Genomic DNA, 10,922 nt, shown 5'->3' with positions numbered 1-10,922 from the left:
GTAGAAAAGCTCAGAGGGCTTTCAATTAGAGATGCATAGTATACTGTAAGAGAACCACCACTGTTGTTTTGAGCACATCATGATACACTCCCACTGGTTCCCAAAGTGATACAGAGCTTTCTGCCCTCAGGGATTATGAAACTCCCTACACATTGCTCAAAGTGGAAGCTAGCCTGGTGTGTCACAGACAGTAATCCTTTCCTGGTTTATTTAATGTACATACAATTGCTGTTTTTGCTGGCTGTGCAGTGCCTCTGACCATGGTGACCACTGTTCTTCCTTTGTCCAGCCAAAATAGCTCTGTTGTGTGAACTAGTAAGATACGTTTATTTTAGAAGCAGATGCAGGAAGGAAAGCCCCAAGAATAATCTAACTAGCTTTATGTCCTTAATTTTATTTATTTATTCTACTGTCAGGTGTTTAAATGGTCAAAGACCTACTTCACAAACATTTCCAGAAGAAATGCTTTGTCAACCACTGCACGTCTCCCTTTATTTAATACCCACACGCTCTTTTTGTCTGGGTCATTGTAAAATTAATGTCTTCAGTACATGCTATTAAGCTGTGTTTTTCTTTCTCTCTTTGTCCAAAAGAAAGATAATGCTGTAATTTGCACTGCAATTCATCCTTTTCATTACTGGTTTCTCAGTGACCTTGTACCTGCTTTGAGGTCACCATTCTGGCCAACAACCATCCAACATCTTTGTTTTTTCTGTTTGTTAGAAAGAGAATTCTCCTGAACCACAGTGGAAATACCTTCACATCTGAACTCAGAAGTACAGTTGCGATTTGTCATCACTTTCAATACTCAGATATCTCAAAGGCAACATGTTAAACATTGACTAAATCCCTCCCCTCCAAAAATATACAATTGACATAAAATCTTAAGAGGGCTGTTTGGTTTGTATTGTGTCCATACATTGCTTTCACAGGAAAAAATCCTTTCCAAAAGAGGATCAAATGCTAAGAACCAGTGTTTACTTTCCTTAACTAGGAAATATTGTGTAGATATTTATTTCTGACGAACTACTCACACCCTTCTTTCTTCAGATTTTTGTCTTTTTGTGAACCTGAATTATAAATTGGACTGAGCTGATGCTGAGTGCGTATCACAGAATGGCTGAGATCGGAAGGGACCTCCAGAGATCATCTAGTCCATTGCCCCTGCTCAAGCTGGGTCACCTAGAACACGTTACACAGGATCACATCCAGGCAAGTTTTCAATATCTCCAAAGAAGGAAACTCCACAACCCCTCTGGGTAGCCTGTTCCAGTGCTCTGTCACCTGAACTGTAAAGAAGTGTCCCCTCATACAGCAATGAAACCTCCTGTGGTTCAATTTATACCCATTACCCCTTGTCCTATCACTGAGAAGAGTATCACCCCGTCCACTTTACTTTGTCCCGTCAGGTATTTAGAGGTTGATAAGATCTTAATCTCCCCTTCTCTAGGCTAAACAGGCCCAGCTCATGTAGTCTTTCTTCATAGAACAGATGCTCCAATCCGTTAATCATCTTTGTGGCTTTGTGCTGGAATTTAGAAGTTCTACGTCTCTCTTGTACTGTGGAACACAGAACTTCACACAGTATTCCAGGTGTGGCCTCACTAGAACTGAGTAGAAGGGGAGGATCACTTATCTCGACCTGCTGTTCATACTCCTCTTGATGCAGGCTAGGATCCCATTGGCCTTCTTGGCCACAAGGGCACAATTTGTTCTTATTTGTTCTCATTATTTTTTTATTATTATTATTTTTTTTTTCGGGGGGATGTGTGAGTTATCTTGCTCTAAGCTTTTCTTATCCAGACACTCTTAATGAACTTGGAAGTACTGTGCTGCATGGGAGTTGGTCTATCAATCTATTATTTTTACCCATTCAAAAGTGGATAATCTTTGTCTTCAAATTAATAATCTGCCCATATGAAAGAAGTTAATATGACACTCTATGGGTCATATTAACATATGGGTCTTTGTGATATCTTAAGATATCCCAAAGGAGCTATCTAAAATAGGGATGGAATTAGGAACATATATATATATTGTTTTTTTTTTTTTTTTTAAATAAGTATAAAGTATTGCTTTTTTTGATCAACTACGTGGTTACGGAACTTAACAATCTTTTTATGTTATAGTGTTGCAGAATTTGTTATATCAATAAGGTACATAAGTGGTTACATCCCATCTAACAACTCTTCTGAAAAGAGTGGCATTATTACAATGACATGTGCAATCTTGGTGAATTTCTCTACCATAGGTACAGAGGAATCTTTTTACCTCGTAAGCTCAATTCTTTTGTAGAAATACTGTTTTTCTTTCTCACAATATCCATTTATTCAGTGGATATTGCAAGATATCAAGCATTCAAGGAGATTAACTTGCCTGTCCCTTCAGATTTGGGTACAATCCCTCCCTCCAGGTAGTTCTGGTAAGCATTATATAAATCAGATACTTCCTAAAACTGAATATTACTCAAGAAAACAATGCAAGTTTTCCCCAAGTTGAGATGTCTTTCTCCATACCCTCTTACAAAAGCTGTGTCAAATCTCCTTAATTAGCATTGACGTGATACCAACTGACAATTGTACAGGCTGTTCAGAAACGTTTGTGTTGCAATGTGGTGTTATTTTTCACTGTGGGATGACTAGATTGCTCTGTAGTACTGGACTCCAACATAACACATTAAAGTTTAACCCATTCATGTTCTGGAAGTAATAGGTGTTGTCAGGTAGGAACATCCCTTTCTGGAAATTTTACAGCTTGAATAATTGGATAAACTGTAACCATTTTAGACTTCATGAATAAACATTTCTTAGACAATAGTTAGGAGCTTCTGTATATACAAGAAGGTTCACATTGTTAAGTGTGGAGTGAGAAGAAAAAGGAAAGAAGAACAGAAAAGAGTTGAGAATCCACTTCTCTTTATGCTGAAGATACTTCAAGTTCTTAGTAAGGTAGAGAAATCATTAAAAAATTACAAGATAACTTACTGTTGAGCAAAATATACTAAAAAGTGCTCTCAAACAGATGGAGTTTTTTTAATTATTATTATTATTTTATTTTTTTTCCCCTGCTTTAAGCAGTTGATGAATTCTTTCCAATTAAATGTATGTTTCAGAGTGGGAACATTCCTGTGGCCTTGCAAAAGACAGCCAAACTCAAGGTGATTCATAGTGAAGCTCTCCTTTGTGGGGATCCTGAATTAATCAAAATATTTATGGAGAAAATAACACAGGTATCCAACATCTCAAAAGACAAAAGAGTTTTTTGTTCAAACTTTTTCCATGGTGTAATAAGTTTTCACATTGTGTTTTTTGTTGTTGTTTTAATGTGGAAAATTTAAGTAGGTAAGTCAGTTACTAATTAGTTATTAAAAAGAATAGTTGGCATTGGCAATGTTAGTAATTTGGGAAGTTTGCATCTTTATGCTGTGTTCTGCTGTATCTGATACTAACTGAGAGCTATTTCCCTTTGCACTAAGAGCAGTGTGTGGCCTATCTCTTTGCTGTCCCTCTTTCACACCCAGCTGGGGCATGGCCTACATCTTTGTCCTGATAAAGATTAGTTTATAAAAATAGCAGAAAAAGACAAGAAGAGAAGGCAAAAAAAAAGTTGCTGTAACTGCTTATCTTTTGCTTATACAGATACAAAGAACAAGAGGAATTATTTAGTATGGTCTGCTGAGCCAGTACAACAGGATAAAAAATGTAAAACAAAATTAAGATATGAATATGTGAAAGGAACTGCATGACAAGGATAAAGGGAAAGAAAATTGACTTTGAAATCCTATACTAATGTTCTAATTTTATGATGAATTAATACCCAGCAACAAGAGAAATACAGTCTGTTATGAACTCCAAAATGAAAACTCACTCCAAAGTTTTGTCTAAATCCTACTACCAGTTCATTGACCTTCCCACTCACTACAAAACACATTTTCATTTCTACTTCTTATCTTTTTAAAAAATCATGACTTTTCCAAAAGAAATGGAATTTGTGGCCTCAGATAACAGAGAATAACATTCTTGAAGTTCTTGATGGAAAATTTAAATGAGTTTACAAAGAGTAATATTATAAAGGTCATTGAAACCTATTTTATGCTGAATTTCCCATTCAGTTTGCCCACAGGGATTATGAAACACTCATCCTGAAAAAGTTCCCTTTCCAATTTTCTTTTTTAGTTCACATTTGAGCTTACTTTGAAGAAGACATGATTTTTTTTATAGATAAATAGAGTGCCAAAGCAGTGGAAAAAAGTGAAGTAGTTCTTATTGTTTTCTGAACATGCCTTAAAAATTAAAGATATTTTTAGGAAGGTCAGAATGCCTTTGATGTATTAGGTACTCTGCTGTTGAGAAGCAGCATTAGATTCACTGAAGGCCTGTATGGATAAGTCATGGATAAGGCAGGAAAGGGAAAGTATAAGGAAAACTGCTTGGATATTGTTAGCATGTTTCTTCAGAAAGTTGTGTAATAATCTGAATTTTATTGGTGACCATGGCCTTATTTGAACCTTATTGATACACTTTGAGGGAGGTTGTGAGTGTAAAGCATCTTGGACAGTTGGTGTGGTATTTTTTCCTGGTTCTGTTGATAGTCCTGCACTTGAAGTGTGTGTCTGTTAGCTGGTGAAAAGAATGGTCTTCTATCATTAGGCAATAGAATTGAGCAAGAGATGACATCTTGTCCTCTGATGGAGAAACGAGATGCTTCTTGGAAATGCACCAGAAAGTCAAGAATTTTGATCAAACATGAAAACAAAAGGGCTAAAAGGGCTAAAGAACAGCTTCTTTACAGGAGTTTCGGGATTATTCACTTTTTTTTTTTTTTTTTTTTTTCTTTTTTTTACTAATATATTGAGGAGAGAGATTTTAGATGATCATTTAGATGAGGAGACTGATTTTAGATGGTGCAAATGGCTTTTTGAGGGGCTTATCTCCTGCTTTCTTATAGCAGTGATAAGTGACCACTATCAGAGACAGGATACAGAAGTTTGCAAGTTCCTGTGTATTTGTTGGTTGTGTTTACATAAAGTATACTTTCCCTCTTCATTGCTTTTAGTTTTAATGGAGAAAACAAATCCAAAAAGGCTAAATAAAAAGCCTGTGTGCCAAAGGAGTACTTCATAAAGTACACAGGAGAAGCTTCATGCATTTGAGATGTAACTTTTTTTTTTTTTTTTTTAATTATATTTTTCTTCCTGTAGGCAGTAAAACCAGAAAAGTCTATTTTGTCCTACTTTTAGGGCTTTCATAACATTTTTTATTCCTCTTTTTTTTTTTTTTTTTTGTTTTTTTTTTGTTTTTTTTTTTCTGTTTTGGGAAAAAAACAAGCACTATAAAACAGCTACTGAATGTTCCCATTTATGTCATCTGCCTGACTGTAGCCAGTTCTGGGGTTCAGGCTCTGCCCTGTTTATAATGTCTGATTTTCCCATATATCTAGATTGTCATAGTTTGTTGGATTTGTTTCTTGCAATGTAAATTAATTTTCCTATCTTAATACATTTTGTATATCGAAGTGTTTTAGAGAAAACAAACAGCAACAAACAAAAACAACAACCCAAGATTAGATTAATTACTATACAAAGTATTCCCCAAAGAAATAGCAAGCAAAAGGAAGCCAAGATTATGATGGATAGGGAATGTCAGGCTCTTGTGGCCGTCAATGCAGGAAGTAATTTTCCTCCTGGATCCTTTTTGAATATAAGAACAAAATAAAAATAAAAGTCTGGTGATTGTAGGTATAGTGGATGGGAAATACTGAAAGATCATAGAAGTGTCTGGGCTAGGATGGAGGTATCCCCTTATTAAGACACAGGATATGCTTTTGAATGGGTGAAGAAAGGATGAATGATTTTTTTTCATGTTTATGAATTCATAGCTCCTGATAAATTTTTTTTGGACATTACCATTAGTACACCAGCATCTGAGACAGAATTACATAACTTTTTAACAGTAGATCCTTTCTTAACAGTCAACTGATGTGATTGGCTGACCCTGCCTTTTTGGTTTGAAAAGAATGTTTGTTCACAGGATTGAACAAAATTGGAAAAAAGCAAACATAAAAACAAGCAAACCTCTTCACTTCTCTTTCTGTTACATCAACTACAAAAAGTACCTGTAGAAGCTTTAGGCATTTTAATAATTAATTGGAGGGCTATATAGATTGATTAAAAAGTCCATACAAACACACTGTATATGAAACAATTTTACCTTGCTGAGATAATGAATCAAAACAATTTAATCTCCAGAATTTTACCTTTGATACAGACCAAATACTACATATGTTTATCTTTACATGTGCTATTTTCTGTAGTTAATAGGTGATTTTCAGCACTTATTTACAGTTCAACAAATAGTGTTTTCACTGCTTTCTCAGGGGACTTCTTTAATAAATACGTTTGAGTATTATACATAAGTTCTTTAATCTCTTTATAAATATATTTTTAAAAGGTCTTTTTTGGTTATACAGTTATGAAATATCTTGCTGTTGGATTTTTGACTCAACCGCATGGTTTTTCATGTGGTATTTCACAGTTGATCCTGGCAAATTAAAACTTGTGTCATGTTCAAGAAAAAAAAAAATCAGAACCAAATAAGTTTATTGCTTATCTGGACATCTCATTTTCCTGCTTATTTTCAGCTGCATATTTCCTGCAGCTCACTGACCTTTCCTGAATGTTTTACAAAATTATTTTTTATCTGTAAATATTCTTTTCTTGTTCTGCATTTAAATGAATTTATTTCCAGTTCTTTTTGATAATAAACAGTAAGGGCAAAGCAATAGCTTTCACATTTGATTCAGATTCAAGTAGCTTCCAGAATTAACAGAAATAGAAGTTTGTTGAGATAAACTGTCTGCACATCTGACAAATTTTTCCTTTAAAATGCAAACCAAAAGTTTTTAGAACATGAAATTACAACACTGGAGGGAAAGTCTTCTATTTAGTAGCTGGATATGGGGTTAGGTTAATCTTGTAAGTTATTTCTTAGTGTCTGAGAAAGTGTTCATTGTTTTGCTTGCTTCAACTAATTAAATGCTTGCTAGATGCAATACACAGCACTAGTTTGTGTAAAAAGAACAGGCCAAGTTTAGTTTACTTCAAATGCCCATATGAATTTCGCCAATTGAAACACTACCTCTGTTGAAGAAAATGGTAAAAACCCATAGACTTCTTGAAGGCAGATATTTCATTCTTGGTATCTCCCTCTAAAAACCCATAGACTTCTTGAAGGCAGATATTTCATTCTTGGTATCTCCCTCTTTCAGGCTCTCACCTGTAGATTGTAGTCATGTGTTACTGCACAATCAAACATACAAAATAGAAAATCTGCTTCATTGCTGTGAAAATGGGAACTGTAGTTATGTGTATGATAGTACAAAATGTGATTGCAAAGCCTGGGCTTCCTATAGTTTATTTAATGACACTCTGTTCGGATCACAAACAGGGTTATGGATAGTATAGAGAAAAATTACGAAGTAATCAGTATTCAAGTAAATACAGTGGACTCTGGAGGACAGGATGCAAGCAAACTGAGTAATGAATACTTCATTTCATTAGTGGGTAGAAATTATGTTGCTCAGAATGTAAATGGAAGTTGACAATTTTTGTGTCAAAGGAAACAATGTTTTATTCTAAGTTGAAACATTTAAATTAAAAAGAAGAGATGATTTGTTGAAAGGAAATGTTTTTCAAATGACATTTATAACATTTCATTTCAACATTTTTTTTTTCATAACTTATAAAAAATTTTCCAAGCAAGAATCATGCAAATAATTTTCCAAACATTTTAGTGACAGCATACTGGCATTTTACCCCTAGCAAGCTTGGTGTGAAAGATTTCATTTAGGTATCAATGTTAAAACAAAACAAACAAACAAAAAGATATGTTTACAAAATAGCCTTCAGTCAAGATTAACTTGCTAACTATTGCTAACTATACCAATGTAAATTTTAAGATATTAGAGGTCTTGTGGAAGCTGTGGCGAGTCCTCTGAAAATTAGACCAAGATACTAGCCTTTGGAAAACTTTCCACAGGACTATGAACTCTCCTCCAAATTTTGTCATGGTTCCCATAAAAAGATGGTTTTATTTATTAAATTAATTATTTTCCTCCTTCTAGACTACTTTTCTTAAAAAGGTCTCAACTACATAACCTATTTTCAGCAGAAATCATATTTCTGAGAGCACTAGGTTTTCTTGGTAAGTGTTTTGAGACAGATTTTTGGTTTTGTTGTGGTATTAGTCATGTAAATATTTAGGGTCTATGTCAATACAAGTGGTAAGTGAGAGAAAAATTTGTGTAGTGTTTCTACTGTAACTTTTTGTGTGACTTGGAACTTCAGTTTTATTTATTATAATCTTCTTTATTCACTCTTTGTCTTCTAGTTTGATCTTCAAATCCCTTTGCCAATGCCATACAGAAACTGCTGGGTATTGTTATCATTTGAAGTTTCCTCATCTTTACTATGGCTGGATTGAGAAAGAATTTCAAGATCAAGGTCAGCAAAGCTTCTTGTAGCAGGAAGTCAGGTTTCACATACAATGAGTCTTAATTTTTTACTGTTGCAGATGCTTTTATTTAAGTTTGGGCTACTGATTTTATGTTGTATTATTTCTGCTGAGGGTGACTCTCATGTGGAAATGCCCCAGGAAGTAAGAATTTCACAGGGCAAGTCAAAATCAAGAAGTAAAAAGAGAGAAAAATTATAAAAGTACAGTTTAATTCCTGAAAAATTTCAGCAGCTCTGCAGTGGTGGCTACCCTCTGTAGTTTGGAAATTAAGAATTATTAAAAGTTAATCCAGTAGGCTTTCCTCCTCAGGCTGAGTTGAAAAAGTAGAACATGTAAACCTGGTCACTTATATATAAACATCTTCCTGCATGGTCAGGATATGGTCTTGCAAGTCATCCTCATGCCTCCATGGTCCCATACCAAGGCTGATGGTGTTGCTACCTAGTAGTGTGAACTTGCTCAACCTTCTCAAAGCTGAGTCAGTGATGTATTGCGAGGTACAAAATACCATGGAGAATCTCTTGGATTACTTATGTGACTTTATCAGCAACTAGCTTATTTACAGAACAGCTCATTGAGAAAATGTGTAACATGACCAAATGGGGTGAATGTCTGGCAGGGAGCAGGGGCAGTGTGGTTTCTTTAACCTGTCATCCTAAATTTCAGCCCTATTTGCATATATAAACATGACCACCAAAGCTGCAAAGTGACCTTCAAAAGCCTAGTTTAGAAACAAAATTGCTACTCATACACAATAGGCTAGTCACAAGGTCAAAGGTCAGTTTTACTTTCAAACTTATCATGAGATTTTTGAGAGTAAAGGTTGGTAATACTGGAGATATTTTCTGTGATATAACAGGCCTTGATGATCTTTTGGGTCTTTTCCAACCTAAATGATTTTATGATTCTATATTATCTTTGAAAAAGGAAGTATTTTGCCTGAGCTTTCCTACTTGTCAAGAAAAACAATAGAAGTCCATCTAATACTCCTACTCAAAAATAGACCAAATATATATATATATATATATATATATATATATATATATATAAGGATTATGTTTATCATTGACAATAACATTTTTATGTAAAACATTTTTTATCATTTGGATAAAATGAAACTTTCACTTTTTACCTTAGTAAAATATTAAGCCTTTCGAATGTGATACTAGCACAGCCAACAATGTCTTCAGAGAACTAAGAGATTACAGGGAAATTAGAAGTATGAAAATATTTTATTAATTAACAATTTGATTTTTTTATGTGAGGAAGCCTTCCTTACTGAAAGTAATCCCACTTAATTTGCTTACCGTCTTGAAAAGTGTCTGCCATTGCAAAGCCAAATATGACTCTGTCTCAGTCTGTGCTGCAGCAGGGACATATGAGTGCAAGTGTCTTTCAGTCCTTGCCAGCTTTCATTATAAGCTTGCAGTGATGCTTCGTCTGTAATTTTCAAGTTGCAGAATAAGGACCAGAGGTGTCAGCCAAGGGATGCACTTGTTGCAGGTCAGCTGATTCCTGCCAGTGCATAGGCCAAGGAAATGGGAGGGAGGCAGATACAGTAATGTCCCCAGATCTCCTTCTGGGCAGACCCCTTAGAGGGATATACAGACATTCAGATTTTTCTACTCCACTCCTATCAAATCTGGAGTTTCCTTATTGCAGTACAAGGGTCTACAAAGCCCTTTGATCCTGCCTTTTACACAGCTGCCCCCAGCTTAGAAGAAAAGCCTTTCTCTTTCTCAGCCTGATTTAGATGCACTTTCTCTTTGTCAAGGGTACCACTTCAGAAGGTAACTCATGCACAATGTCATCATTGCTTCTGACATTCTGATGTCTATTAGCAAAACAGTTTTTTTTAATTTATTTATTTTATTTTATTTTATTTTATTTTATTTTATTTTATTTTATTTTATTTTATTTTATTTTATTTTATTTTATTTTATTTTATTTTATTTTATTTTACTTTATTTTATTTTATTTTATTTTATTATTTTATTTTCCATGCCATAAATAGTATTTTTCCTTCCTTCCCCAGCACAGCAGGATGTGCATATAGAAGCAGAATGTTTCAGTCAGTGGCCAGCCTTATAGCTGATATCCATTGTTTCTGCTTTTATTTTTTTCCCCTCTTACTTTGCAAATAGCACTGTTGTTATCAATTGCTTGGTATGAGATAAAAACATGAAGCCTATTCTTCCATGTATAATTTCTAAACCTCTGCATCTTACATAGGAAGTGGAACTTTGCAGCCACACTCAGTAACTGCAAGATAAACCAAGAACTTTACATCCAAAAATGGATTTTGCCTTTCTTTTCCTTCTGACCCAAAGCCTAGAACTGTTTTTTCCTTTAGCAAGCAAATTCCTAGCTGTCCACTGTACAGTGGGTCTTGATACCATTGCTTGCCAC

Source organism: Anas platyrhynchos, chromosome 4 (assembly GCF_047663525.1).
Source record: "Anas platyrhynchos isolate ZD024472 breed Pekin duck chromosome 4, IASCAAS_PekinDuck_T2T, whole genome shotgun sequence".
In the NCBI taxonomy this organism is placed as follows: domain Eukaryota; kingdom Metazoa; phylum Chordata; class Aves; order Anseriformes; family Anatidae; genus Anas; species Anas platyrhynchos.
This window is presented reverse-complemented; position numbering follows the sequence as displayed.